Raw genomic sequence first — 15,210 nt, 5'->3', positions numbered from 1 at the left:
GCCAGGAGGATAAACCAACCAAACAAATGAGAAACAATACAGGCTACTTTTCTACATTTCAAACCATTACCTACACATTTGTGCAAGATGATATTAAAGATACAATTTGAAATATTATTTTTATTTTGGGGAATTTTCCCCATTGGATCTAAGTTTAAAGCTAGCATAAATGCAATAGAGAAAACAGTCTGCTACACTTTTCTTTGTCATTGGAGGATTTTTTCCCCTCTACTTCAACTAAAACTACTGAGTGGCATTTACACAGATATATCAGAACTTAAATGTAATTTTCAAAATATGGAAAAACTAGGCAAGTTTAGCTTGGGAATGATTTATCATTCTCCACTCAATAATATTCTCATTCTGTTCAAATGGATTTTAAAAGGGCCCAAAGTCAGCATTTTCAATGATTCAAATTCAGTGTCATCATTGCTATAGCCGTTTTCTTTTTAACACACAAGTTGATGAGGAAGGAATTTTCATCTGTGGCACTAACTCGCACAAGTGGAGACATGAATTGGGGCTTCACTCTACCTTACTTTGGGAAGCAGTGAGCTGGGCCTGGCTTGCCACTTCAAATCTTCTGTCTTTGTCATTTATTATCTTCCCAATCATTTTTGCTTAATACTGCACTCTTACTATTGTGTAGACACTCTAGGATGGCCAGATATTGTAGGACAGTCATTATTTCAGCTTGGGTTCCTGCAGGGGCAGGGAAGCAGACACGGAGAGAATATGTCAGAAAAGAACAATTTTTTTTGAGGATGGGAGTGATACTAGGGAATAGAATTTTAAAAACTAAGAAAAGCAAAAGAGGAAACAAAAGAAAGACCCTCAAGATTGCATTTTTGAGCAGGCCACCACTCTGGGAAACTAGGGTTCACTCTTGCTGGGTTTCCTCTGGGAAGTCATGCAGAGTATGAAAGAGGAGAGCCTTTGCCCACCAGCTCCCCACCCCAAATGGATGCTCCATGGGGCATTGCCTCCCTATGCTGCCAGGTAGTACATGTGTAAATGCCAAGTGGGTCTGCAGGTGATACTTACCATGGCATCAGAGAAACCCCAGTGCAGAGAGAAAGATATACAGGTTCAACAGAAGCAGGGCTTTATCAGTATATCCCTTTGTGAAGTTGATAGCTGCAACAATGGCTCAAAGAAGAGTGGGCCAAGATGATGTAAGACAGGACACAGGAAATGTTCAATTCTAACAAGAGAAATAGAAAAAGAAAGTTCCTAGAGGAGATAGGGACAGACTAAGAACATGTATAAGCCCATGGAAAGATAAAAATATGATGGCACCACTGGAACACCCAATAGCTTGAAGATAAAATTGGAACAATAATGTAGGAAGTAGAGTAAATAAGACAAAGAGATGGGAAAGAGGGAAACAACAAGCAAACAAACAAACAAACAAACAAACAAACAAAAAAAAACACAAAGAGTTCTGAAATCCGTCAGAACTGAGAGGAGAATCAAAAAGGTTCCAGAGAGAGAAAACAGGAAAAACAAACAAATAAACAAAAGGTCACTGCAAAGGACCCACGGATCATAATGACTTTAGATATGTCAGCAATAACCCTGGATAATAGAAAATAATAGGACAATGTCTTAAAAACTCTGAGGAAAATTATTTCCAGCCAATAATTTTATTCCTTTTCAAATTGTCAATAAACACAAGAGTAGATATTTTCCAACGTTCAGGCCTCAAAAATTATGTCATAGGTCCTTTCACAGAAAGCTGTGGGAGGATGCACTCCATTAAAACAAGGGAGTAAACCAAGAAACAGAAAGACAAGGAATCCAGAAAAGGGGTACAACTTTAAGGAGGATCCCAGGATGACAATGTGACTACAGTATGACAGCTATGCTCCCATCCCAGAGAGCAATCAGTCCAGAAGGGAGCAGGTCAGAGGAGCTCTGGATAGATGTACAAGAAAATGGAATGGGTAAAATCCTGGTTACCTTTGCAAGATTTAGACCAGGGGTCAGTGAACTTTTTCTTACTGAGCCAGATAGTAAATATTTTAGATTTTGTGAGCCATACATCACAATCACTCAACTCTGTCGACATAGGGTGAAAGCAGCCATAGAAAATACTAAACAAATGGGCATGGCTGTATTCCGGTAAAACTTTATTTACAAAAACAGGCAGCAGGCTGGATTTGACCCAAAGGCCACACTTTGCTGATTCTTGCTTTGGACAATTGAGGCAGAGTTGGAGTATGAATTAGTAATGATTTCATAGGATCCTAAGCATACAAAAGCCAAGATAATTTTTAGCTTCATGGAAAACAAATGTTCTAAATTGTACCAAAAAGGTAAAATAATTGTACATATCATATAGCTTACCTGTGACTGATCTTCATAGAATCACAGTCTACTCAATTATGACATAACCACAGGGGGTGTGAACTGTTGTTGTTAGTTGCGTTGATTCTTACTAATAGCAACCTTATGTACAACACCAAAAACCACTGCCCGCGGTCCTGTGCCATCCTCACAATCGTTGTTATATTTGAGCCCATTGTTGCAGCCACTGCATCAAACCATTTTGTCGTGGGTCTTCCTCTGTTTCGCTGGCCCTCTACTTTATCAGGCATAACGTTCTTCTCCAGGGACTGGTCCCTCCAGATAACATGTCCAAAGTATGTGAGATGAATTCTCTCCATTCTTGCTTCTACGAAGCATTCTGGCTGTATTTCTCCCAAGACAGACTTGTTTGTTCTTCTGGCAGTTTGTGGTATATTCAATATTCTTCACCAACACCATAATTCAAAGGCATCAGTTCTTCTTTGGTCTTCCTTATTCATTGTCCAGCTTTCACATGCGTATCAGGTGATCGAAAATATCACGGATTAGGTCAGGCGCACCTTAGTCCTTAAAGTAACATATTTGCTTTTTAACACTTTAAAGAGCTCGTTTGCAGCAGATTTGCCCAATGCAACATGTCATTTGATTTTCTGATTAATGCTTCCGTGGGCATTGATTGTGAATCCAAGTAAAATGAAATCCTTGACACTGTCAATCTTTCTCCATTTTTTATGATGTTACTTACTGGTCTAATTGTGAGGATTTTTGTTTTCTTTATGTAGAGGTGTAATCCACACTGAAGGCTGTAGTATTTGATCTTCATCAGTAAGTGCTTCAAGTTTCTTCACTTTCAACAAGCAAGGTTGTGTCTTGTGCAGGTTGTTAATGAGTTTTCCACCAATCCTGACGCTGTGTTCTTCTTCACATAGTCCAGCTTCTTGGATTATTTGCTCAGCATACAGATTGAATAAGTATGGTGAAAGGATGCAACACTGACACACACCTTTCTTCATTTTAAGCCATGCAGTATCCCTTGCTCTGTTCAAATGACAGCCTCTTGGTCTATGAGGGAAGGTGGAAATTATGCATGTGAGGGTGGGAGTTGGAGAGAAAGAACTGAGTCCATGTCTGCCATGGTGGGATGCCAACAGGCGATGTCTAAAATAGAGAATCAAGAAATAGCAGTAAAACCATAAATTTTGATATAGGGAATTTGCTCAATAACAAGTTGTTGAGGGTTAGAAGAGGTGAGCTCTGTGAGGAGGACTTGGGGAACATCTTGGGCATGGAGATAACTTTCCATATACGTAGCCTGACTCTCTGGCATCTGCAGGCACCTTGCTCAGGTCAGTCTTCCTGGGGATGAACTCCTGCCATGTGCTTACTCCCACTGTAGGGGTAGCCAGGCAGCAGAGTATGCAGGGCATGGATGCATGGCCAGGGTGTCCCGCTGCACGTGCAGTGTGGAGTTGGAGGTGGGAAGAGACAAGGTAGACCCTGGAATGGGCAGTGGCTTTCCTCACAATGCCTCATTTCAATGCAAAAATCCTTGGACAGTAAGAATTCTAGGACACTCAAAGGTGTATTTGTCAAGCCAGGAGGACAGAATATATTTTATTTAAATTTGTTTTCTTGATTTATATCCTTTAAATCTTTAAGTCTATGGTAGGCAGGTCTCCATGTGCATTTTCCAGGTCCTGCACATGGCAGGGTACACCTGGCTCTCCCTTGCAGCTGCCTCTACCCAGTGTGCAGTGTGGGAAGCCGGTTCTGGAGCTTGCTAGGCAGGGAGAAAGGGTGGCTGGAACAGAGACTGGAGTACAGAGCTCAGGAAAGGAGATAGCCAAGGTAATCCCTTTGGCTGGGGATACATAACTCAGGGCAAACTCCACTCAGAGTTGTCATGCCTGCTCTGTCTAGATCTCATCTGGGGTCTGTCTTAGTCATCTAGCACTGCTGTAACAGAAATACCACAAGTAGATGGTTTTAACAAAGAAAAGTTTATTTCGTTACAGTAAAGTAGGTTAAAGGTCTAAATTCAGGGTGTCAGTTCCAGGGGAAGACTTTCTCTCTCTGCCAGCCTTCTCATCAATGTTCCCCTAGACTATGAGCTTCTCCGCACGGGGACCCTGGGTCCAAAGAACGTGCTCTGCTCCTAGCACTGCTTTCTTGGTAGTATGAGGTCCCCCTGTCTCTCTGCTCACTTCTCTCTTTTATATCTCAAGAGATTGCCTCAGGACACAATCCAGTCTTGTAGATCAGGTTCTGCCTTACTAACACAACTGCCACCCTCCTCTCTCATTAACATCATAGAGGAAGGATTCACAACATACAGGAAAATCACACAATACCAGGAATCATGGCCAAGCCAAATTGATACACACATTTTTGGGGGAACATAATTCAATCCATGACATTCCACCCTTTGGCCCCCAAAAAAATCACATCCTTGAAACATGGAAAACATATTCACCCCATCCTATCATAGCAAAAGTCTTAACTCCAAGTCCAAAATCCAAAAATTCCTCTTCATCTGTGAAATCTAGAACACAGGTTATTTGCTTCCAAGGGCACAATGGGAGAACAGGCACAAACTAGACAATTCCATTACAAATGGGAGAAACTGGAGGAAAAGAAGGGATAACAGGTACCGAGCAAGTCAACAGAACACATTACATTAGCCCTCAAGTCTTTGAAAATAATCCTCTGTTCTCAGAGACAATTTACACAATGGCTTTGCCCTCCAGACTCTAGGTATTGGCCATGCTCTCCAGATTCTGAGTGGAGGCCCCTCATCCCTGGACTTCAGCTCCACCTTTCAGCTCCACTGGGACAGCAACTCTGCTCCCTTGGCTTTAGGCGCACCGTTCTGCCAGTCCATCTGAGTGGTGACTCCACCCTTAGAAGCACTGGAGGCCATGGCACCACCCTATGAAACCCCTGAGGTCATGGCCATATCTTTTGAGACTGAGGCAGCTCAGCTTCTTGTGTCCCTTGTCTCTTCAGCTTCTGCTTCTGTTTCCTGTTTCCTGTGGCCTGTTGACCCTCAGCTCTTTGAGACTCACACCCGCATCTGCACTGCTTGGGCAAGTGTTCCAAAGCTCTGTAGCTCCACAGGTAACTGCCCGGAGGCACCCCACTCCGCCAGGAAGTCTCCTGCTCACAGGCACTCAGCTCTCTTGCTCCGCAGCTAGGCTACAGCCCATCTAACACTGGTCTCCTAGTTCTGCTGCTGTTGGTTCTCTGCCACTGTCACTTCTCTGCCACTGCAGATTCTCTGCTGCTGCTGGTCCTTTGCCGCCGCCACTGCTCTATCCATTCACAGTTTCAAAACTGCTTCCACATTTTAGGCATCTCTCTTGGTACCAAATTCTGTCTTAGTCATCTAGTGCTACTCTAGCAGGAATACCACAAGTGGCTGGTTTTAACAAAGAGAAGTTTATTTCGTTACAGTAAAGTAGGCTAAAAGTCCAAATTCAGGGTGTCAGCTCCAGGGGAAGTCTTTCTGTCTCTGTCTGCCTTCTTATCAATGTTCCCCCAGACTACGAGCTTCTCCGAGCAGGGACCCGGGGTCCAAAGGACAAGCTCTGCTCCTGGCACTGCTTTCTTGGTGGTATGAGGTCTCCCACTCTCTGCTTGCTTCCCTTTCCTTTTGTCTCTTGAGAGATAAAAGGTGGTGCAGGTACACTCCAGAGAAACTCCCTTTACATTAGATCAGGGATGTGATCTGGGTAAGGATGGTGTTATAATCCCACCCTAATCCTCTTTAACACAAAATTTCAATCACAAAATGGAGGACGACCACACAATTCTGGGAATCATGGCCGAGCCAAATTGATGCACACATTTTTGGGGGACATAATTCAATCCATGACACGGTCGCTGGGAGGACACTGCTGACTTAGGAACACCACAGTGGTGGAGATGGTTGCAATGACCTGGTGGAGTGTGGGGTGGCCAGAACTCCAAGCACAGGATTGGGGGTTACTGAAATCCAGATCTGGACTGAAGTAGGCACGGCTTGGGGGTCCCAGTGGGTGTAAGTATGAGAGTCAGAGGTCCTGGGCATTAGAGGTCAGCTGAGGCCTGGGAAGTGGCGCAGACATGCAGTAGGTCTGAGTGAGTCCAGGCTTCCAGCTGTACTAAATGCCAGCTTTCCCTTCATGCCTTCACTCACAGAGGTAACAGCTCCATTGGAGCAGTTACTGTGAGTCACTCAACACATAAATCACTTGTCCTAGAGTGATTCCATCTCATGGCAACCTCGTGTGTGTGTCGGAGGAAAACTGTGCTCCATAGGATTCAACACATAAGAAGAATAAACCGTGTGCCTGAGGACATGAGACTTGTGGCTGCACCCCTCTGGCCCCAAGGCTGCTTCCAGAAAGTCGCATCACCTCATCACTGTGCCATTGAATGCAACTGATTTCTACCAGTGCTGCATCTCTGGGTAGGAAACTTGGCAAAAGAAACCAAGTTCACAAATAAAAAAAAAAAAAAGCTGCCTCTCTGTTTTGTAATTCCTGCTGCCTCTTATCTGGGTTTCATTAACATCCTGAGTCAGGGCATCATGACTTTGCTAGTAACTTGGGTAGTTTTTATAATGCAGCTTTGTTCAGAACCTCTAAGTCCTAATTTACGCATTCTGGATCAGTTATTATGGGAGATTTGTAATAAACTGATACCCACTATCACTGGGGAAAGAGAAAGTATGTTACCCAGACTTAAACAGCCAGCTAGGGAGCAAAATAAACTGGGTCTCAAGAAGATGGACAGAGAAAGCCTTCAGCATGCACCTAGCCTGAGCCAACTGCTCTGCCTTGATGAGCAAAGTGTGCACTTCTTGCTAGAGCGTATCACACAAGTAATGACCTGGAAAGAGTGCCTTATTTACGTATGCAACCAGGCCCAGGGCTGGAATGGACTGATGCTGGGAGCCAAGTCTATCTAGCCCACGACACTAGATAGTCTCACTTCTCAAACAATCAAAGAGGACAATGACACCTGACTCTGTTACTGAGAGGTTACAGAAGGCATCTTTGAGTGCCTGCCCTACCTGACACCCTCAGAGCAGTCTTGCCTCTTTCTGTTTCCATTCTGTCAAGTGGAACAGGAAAGGGCTAGAACAGGATGAGCACTCCTGGATGTGGACTTACTCTACTCACCCCTAGGGCCTCACCAAGATAAGTCCTGATAATGACAGTGCCTTGGGACAGGGATGCCTGACCCTTGCCACATGGATGTCTTCCATATCTGCACTGTCCAGTGTGGGGTCACTAGCCACATGGTTCTACTGCACATTTGGAGTGTGGCCAGTGGAACTGAGGAACTTACTTTTTAGGGTAATTTAATTTTAATTAGTTTACGTTTAAATGTAAACAGCCACCTGTGGGTAGTGGCTGCAGCATTGGCTAGTGCAGGTCTAGCCCATAGGCCATGAATAAAGAGCTGCTTATTCATGCACAGGCTTTCTGGGACATTGCCTCTGTGCCCTAAATCCTGTTCCCAGCCTGGCATCTGGTTGTCCTGGCTCTGCTGATGGTGGCAGTCAGTCACATCAAAACCACTGCTCAGGGACTGTGGTGCTGACTAATTAAGGAGGAGTCTCCAGGAGCTGTGGGTGCACCTGTCTGTGTTTTCCTTGCTGTTGCCCTAATCAAAGGAGAGAAAGTGTGAAAAATTCATAAGGAGCATGAAATGTTTGGGAAATATTAGTTACTACGAGAAATAGTAATTAGCATACTGACTACTTTTGAATCTTCTCCTTTTTTATCCTGTTTAATTTTCACATCCCTTTGGGGGTGCATAACTCCAGCTCATAGGATTAGAGACAGACTTTGTAAGGCTACATGCTGCCCCTAGACATATGGCGGTAAGTGCAAGTTAGAGAAGTTGGTCTCTGTCTCCATCGCTTGCTCTGTCACTGCTGCCAAGGTGGGTGGTGGGATCATACCTCCTGTTCCCTGCCCTTCAACTCTCCTCACTCTTTTTGATATGTTCTTCCCAAACCAAACCACTCTTTTTCAGGGGAGTTTGCAGCAGGCTTTATTTTACTTTTTTTGAATTCTTTGAATGATTTTTTTCTTTTAATTCCCAAAGATCAAAAAAAATCTATCTCATAAAGAAAGGAGTTGAAAGTGAGCATGGAGATCCTCACATTTTAAATGTTTTAAGACATTGCATAGGGTAAAAAACTCACTAATTAGGTAAGAAGTCATAAGCATGTGATTTTTAAAGCCTCTTTAAGCTGGAATGGATTTAAAGTTGGGCATTTTCGTAATATTGCAGGAGTCCTCTGTGTGCTGTACAGGCTTCTGGCCCTGTGCACGGACACCACATCACAAGTCCTGTGGCACAGCAGCAGTGCTTGCCCCACCTGCCCCGGGCACAGCTGCTCTTTAGATGTCTCCCTGCATGGACAGGGTGCCCCTTTACTTGGAAGCGCTCTTGCTTCCTCCAGAAAACACCCATCAACCCTCAGGGTCTGACTCAAGTCATGGAGCTGGAAGGTATCAGGCCCTGTGCCAGCCAATGTCAGAGTTCTGCCCTCTCCTTCCTTGGCCAGCTAGGGGCTTTCCCTCCAAGCCAACACCAGGCTCTAACGGGCCACAGTGAGGGGCTTGCAAATGTCCTGCGCTATTAAAGGGGAGATCTACATAGGGGAGAGGAGTAAAACCAGGTGATCTACTGCCAAAAATCAGCCAATGAAAACCTTATGGATCTGAGTGGTCTGATCTGCAACAGGTTATGGGAAGGGTACAGGAATGGGCAGCGTTTCCTTCTGTTGTCATGGGGTTGCCATGAGTCCAGGAGTTGACTCAATGGCAGCTAACAACAACAACATCTACATGAGGTGGGCAGGATAGGGGCTGAGCAAAATCCCCAGCCAAAGAGTCATCACTTCTGCTGGGTCATCAAGGGACTGTGTAGGCTGCTGCTGATGGGCTGTTCCTAGATTTTAACCCAGCTCCAGTGTCCTGCTTCCTGGAGAAGGACATGTGCACTTCTGTGTCCTAGCAATCCCTGGTGATGGACCCTGGTGGTGTTCTCTCCAAGCTCTCCAAGGGGCCTAGGAAGGCCCTCGAGGTGAATCTGCTCCAGTCCCTGTGGTTTGTCCCAACCCTCCCCTCCTCCCCAGGGACTTAAAGCTTGTGTCTCAGAGTGGGCTCCAAGTCAAGTAATCTTTTTAGGAGGTGAAAGGAACAGTCTCAGGGGAGTTAGATGCAGGGCTGGGAGGGATTGTGGCCAGGGTGGATGGTTTATGACATGGGAAACCTGGGATAGTATAGATCCTACTGTCCCTTGGAGGTCTCCCACCAAGGGGTATTTGAGCTGGGCCACCAACCCCTTAGTCCTTGGCTGAGGGCTGCTGGGGTTGAGAACATGCTCATTTCTGGGCCCTTCTGGGCTGCTGGGCTGAACAGGGCCTCTGTACTCAGGAAAGAGCTCTCAGCAGAAATGCATTTGAGCTCCCCTCCCTAGGTATGGGTTATTGGCCAGTTTTAAGAGTCTGGGAAAGGGCATTAAAGTGAGGAGTAGCATGGCAGGTCAGCTCAATTAGTACTTGGAATCCCACCCCAGTCACCCCTCCAGCAACTGCTCTAAGCAGTAGGCACCCCAACTTCATGCTCCTCACTCTGCTCCTCACAGCATCACAGCCCTCTGTACTCATGCTTCTTACCCAGACTGGCAGTTCAGATGGCACACCTGACATTGTATATTGATGACCCAAACAGAGTTAGAGCTCAATACATATTTTTGTGGTTGTTTCCATTTTAGGGGGACAAAAACCTAGAGTTGGCCTGTGAGAAGCACAGGGACTCCTGTGGGGTCATGAGGTGGATTAGGCAGAGTGATGGGGGATGTCACAGTGGTGGTAGAGGTAATAAGGAGTGACGGGGGAGGGACTATGGAGTGATGGGGGATATGACAGGAGTGATGGGTTTGACAGGGGTAACAGAGGGTGACAGGGGTGATGAGGGTGATGGGAAGTGTGTGTTAGGGGGTGATAGGAGTAACAGAGGGTGAAAGATGTGATAGGGGTGATGAGGAGTATGTGTCCAGGGTAATGGGGTAACAGAGTGACAGAGGTGATAGGGGTGATGGGGTGTGTATGTTGGGGGTGATAGCGGTGAAAGAGGGTGATGATGAAGGTGATCAGGTTGATGGTGTAGTGGATGGGGTAGTGGGTTAGAAACCCAGGCAAGCTCTGTTCTTCAAACCATTTGCCCTAGCACGGGCCTGCCTCTCCCACAGGGGAGAAGGCTGCATTCTTCCCTGTACTTGCTGCTGTCAGGGTCCCTGGCTGCATGACTACCTGGAAGGGGCTCCTCTTCCTAATTCACTGTGAAGCCACAGAGGTGTCTGTTTCTTCTCTCATCAATGGGGAGGGGTGGCAGGAGACCCCAGCTCATGCACGCAGCTCGCCTTGTACTCCGAGGCCAGTCACTGCTCAAGGTCAGCTTCTTCTCTGGCCAGAGCTCGACCGTGCACCCCCTGGGAATGAAGGGCACTGGGAAGAGAACACATTTCCACAAGACTTTGTCTACCTTGATTTCTTTATTTTTCCTACTTCCCCGTTCAAATCATAAAATTGTCTTACGTTTTTCAAGTCACTCAGGTTCTAAGTCTCAAGAGGAAATATTTCTCCCTAAAGCACATACTCCATCACCGCTCTTCCTCTAGACTCCTCAGAGAAGACCTCCTAACTGATACCCCCCTTTCACTGGTGGTCCCTATGTCACATTTGAGGGAGTTGGGTTTCTTCTACTGTTGAATACTTTCTTTTCCTATTTTACAATTTTTTTTATTTCTTCTTTTTTAAAAAAAATAGGTAAACAGTCACATGGAGTCCCTGGGTGGTGCAAATGGTTAACACGCTCAGCTGATAGCTGAAGGTTGCAGGCTCAAGTCCACCCAGATGCACCTTGGAAGAGAGACCTGGCGATCTACCTCTGAAAAATAAGCCATTGAAAACTCTATGGAGCACAGTTCTAATCTGATACATGGGGTTGCCATGAGTCAGAATCCAGTCAATGACTGTAACTGCTTTTTTTGTTCTTTTCAAACATTTGCATGAGCACCAGTGCACCTAAAACCCACTCCCTTTGATCAGAGGAGCAGTGCAGTGTAGCCATGAAGACTGTCCCTGGGGCCTGGCATGGACCCTGTGTGGGAGACTGTCTCTACTAGTGCTGCGCTGCCATGTGACCCTGAGCCCTAGACTCTCCACCTGCAAATAGGGGTACACCATCTCCACCTCAATCTGCAGATTGCACGAGGTAATATGCATAAGGAATTCAAAGCGGTGTCTGGATATGGCATGTTTCAATAAAGGTGTTCTATAGGAGACGGATAGATCTTTAGATATAGCCCATGTTACACTTGTGTTCACAAGTGCATCTACATACAATCTCACACAAGATTATGTGGGGGTGGATGTCAGAATATTGGGAAGGTCAGACACTCTAGCTACATAAAATCATTGACTATTAAGAGCCAATATTCATCAGGTTAAATAAACCTATTTTGTATTTTACCTCTACCTTGTGTTTTATTCCAGTTCCAATAAAAGTTTAAAACTATGTATGACTAACAGAGAACAGCAGCGAGAATCTGAGAGAAACCCCTCACAGCAACCTACCCTGCTTACAGTAGAATGAGACTGAATCCATTAGGATGCGGGCTCTGATATCAGACAATCATGGATTTTATTTCTCCGTGTGCCACATCCTGGCTCTGAAACCTCAAATGGACTTATCTCATTTTTTTCTCTCTCAGTTTTTTCACCTTTAAAATGGTTAATAATGGTTCCTACCTGAAAAAGTGTTAAGTGAAGAATTAACTTTGCCCCCAAAATATGACCTTTGTCCTGGTTCCCTGAAGGCAACCTCTATACCCTTACAATGTCCTGAGTGTCTTTGTTATTCATAGAACTCCCTCACCCCCACAAATAAACCTGAGAATTTATGCAAGGAGATGATTCAGGATGGGAGCTGGTCACACCAGAAAGTCTCAACATGTGATATCAGCCTGACCTCCAGGGAGGGGTGAGTGCTGGAGGTTGAGTTCAATCTTGTGGCTAATGATTCAATCAATCATGCCTATGTAATGACATCCCAATAAAAACTCTGCACACCAAATCTTGGTGAGCTTCCGCGACTGACAATACACCAATGTCCCCTTACTCCACAGGGAAAAGGCACAGAAGCTTCATGTTTAGGACCCACCTAGACTTTGCCCTAAGAGTCTCTCCTTTTGGCTAGTTCTGATTTGAATCTTTCTGCTATAATAAAACTATAATCATAAGCACCGTGCTTTTCTATGTTCTGTGAGTTGATCCAAGAATTTTCAAGCCTGAAGGGAGCAATGGAAACTGAATTTGTAGCCAGTAGGTCAGAAGTGAGAGTAGGGAAGAGGACTCCAAATCTTGTGGCTAGTGTCTGAAGTGAGGGTAGTCTCTGGAGGGCCTAGACCTTAAACTGGAAAGTTTGGCCCAACTCTGGGTAGTCAGGGTCAGAAGAACAGATTTTGCACAAAGTAATAGTGAGAAATTTAAAACAGATAAGCAAACAAGGAAATGTCCCATCTTTCTTGGCCTGGCCTCAGTGTCAGGAAGTGATCAGGACACACCATGACTTTGCAGAGTCCTACAAGCTTCCCTTCCTGTTTTCCTCCATCACCCAACTGCTCATACTCCATCACTCCCTGGCTCCCCTGAGCCCTTTCTGTTCCTCCCCGCTCTATGAGTTTCCCAAGGTCAGGGCTTTGTCCTGGTGTCTGGCTTTCCCCATAACCTTACACAGGGCATGGCTCAGCACCTTAGAAGACCCTTACAGGAACCCATCAGGCTGTTCTCAGGAGCCCTGCTCCCATCCAGCCTCCCCCTGTTGCCTTGCAGTCTGTCTTTACTCCAGGACAAACATGGCCCTTCAGTCAGGGAGAAGCAGTTTCCCCCTTCTACCTGAAGACATCTGTCAGTCTCAGCATTCCTCCTGGAGCCGACTAACAAGCCATTCCACAGCAGTGTTATTCTTTGAACTCTCATGTTAAATTCATCTTTGCTTCAGGTACCTCTGAGAGCAGATTTAGGTCCAGATCCTGTTTTCTCAGCTTATTTCCCATCAGGGAAGTAAACTGACTTTGGCCTTCTTAGAAAGTGTTTCTGGACATGACCACGATAGATCACATTCTTGGAGAAGAGAGGGGCATGCAAGTGAACGCACCAGACCTAAGGATGCCAAGCGGCAGCCCTGACATGAGCTCAATTTGAGGAGAACGAGCTACGGGACACAGGGACAAGGCCAGGTGGCCCTACTGGTTATCCCAGAGTGGGCAACCCTGGAGAATTTCTACTGTTCAGGTGACTATCCCAGGCTGTCCTTCCCTTGGACAGTGTGGAAGACACCACACCAGCATTGCCTCTGACACAGCATCAATGAATAATAGCTGCCCTCCTGCCTGGATCCCACTCTCCAAATTGGCCACAACCTCCAATCAGCCCACTGCCCTGTATTTCAAAGAAGCCAGGTGCCCTTTTAAGAAGTTGAGTGCTTTCTTCTATAGTTTGCTTCATAATGATAATCAGAGATCCATCAAATTCCACTTATTCCAAATTAGTGGGGTGAAAAGTCTTACCTTCAAAACATGTCCTACTTTCAAAAAAGAGTTTGGTTACTTTGCAAGGGAAGACTTATTAGACTGAAGGATCTTCAAATGGGACTAATAATAAAATGATAACAGAAATAGTAATAATAACAATAATTTAAGACTGTTTCATTTGTGTGGGGTGCCCATTCTGAACCTCATGCATATACTAGTTCATTTGAGTCTGACTCCACCTAAGAGGCAGGTACTGTACTCACTGTTACCTCCAGTTAGCACATTCTTCTTCCAGATTCTTTATGGCTGGCTTTTCCACCTCACTTCATTTATGTCTTGGCCCAGGCATCACCGTATGAGAAATGCCTTTTTTTTTTAACCTCTCTAAAATTACACCCCTATTCCCATCTTTTATGAATTAAATTGTGTCCCTCAGAAAAGATATGTTGAAGTCCTATTCCCCAGTACCTGTGTATATGACACTGTTTGGAAATAGGGTCTTTGAAGACATTATCAGTTAACATGAGGTCATATTGGAATGGGGTGGGCCTTAATTCATTAGACTAATTTCTTTATAAAAGAGAAGTTATACAGAGATTTAGACAGAGGGAAGATGGCCATGTGATGATGAAGTATGTTGCAGCTGCAAGTCAAGGAATGCCTGGGGCTGCCAGAGGCTGGGCGAGACAAGAAAGGAACTTTCCTAGAGCTTTGAGAGAGAGCTTGCCATGCCCAAACCCTAAATTTAGACTCCCAGCTTCCAGAACTGTGAGACAATGAATTTTCATTCTAATAAGCTAACCACTTTGTGCTACTTTGTTATGTCAATCCTAGGAAATTAATACACCTGTTTCCAAAACTCTTTAGCCCCTTATCACCACCAGCTCTATTACATGCCGATGTATTTATGTGTTTAGGATTTCTCCAAATGCTTCCCCCCACTGGATGTAAGCTTCATCTGCTGGTTCATATCATATTGCCAGTACCTCAACTGGTGCTGGCCCATGGTGTGTGCTCAGGGAGTATTTATTTGGAGGATGGATCCCTGTTTTACAGATGAGGAAACAGTGGACAGACATGTCACCTAACTTGCCCAGGGCCACATAGTACAGCAGGAAGGGGAATGTCCAGGGGTGGTGGTCCTAATGTTTGGCAGTAGCAATTGCCAAATAAGGACTTGATTGGACCCATGTGCAAGGCCCAATATGATGATTCCCCATCTTATGTCCTCTTGGCCCCTTTGCAGCTCACAGGAAGTGTAGCAAACACTTCCGTATGCACCAATAGCTTCCCACTATA

The sequence above is a fragment of the Trichechus manatus genome, unplaced genomic scaffold (assembly GCF_000243295.1).
Source record: "Trichechus manatus latirostris isolate Lorelei unplaced genomic scaffold, TriManLat1.0 scaffold00042, whole genome shotgun sequence".
In the NCBI taxonomy this organism is placed as follows: Eukaryota; Metazoa; Chordata; class Mammalia; order Sirenia; family Trichechidae; genus Trichechus; species Trichechus manatus.
Note: the sequence above shows the minus strand (reverse complement) of the source record.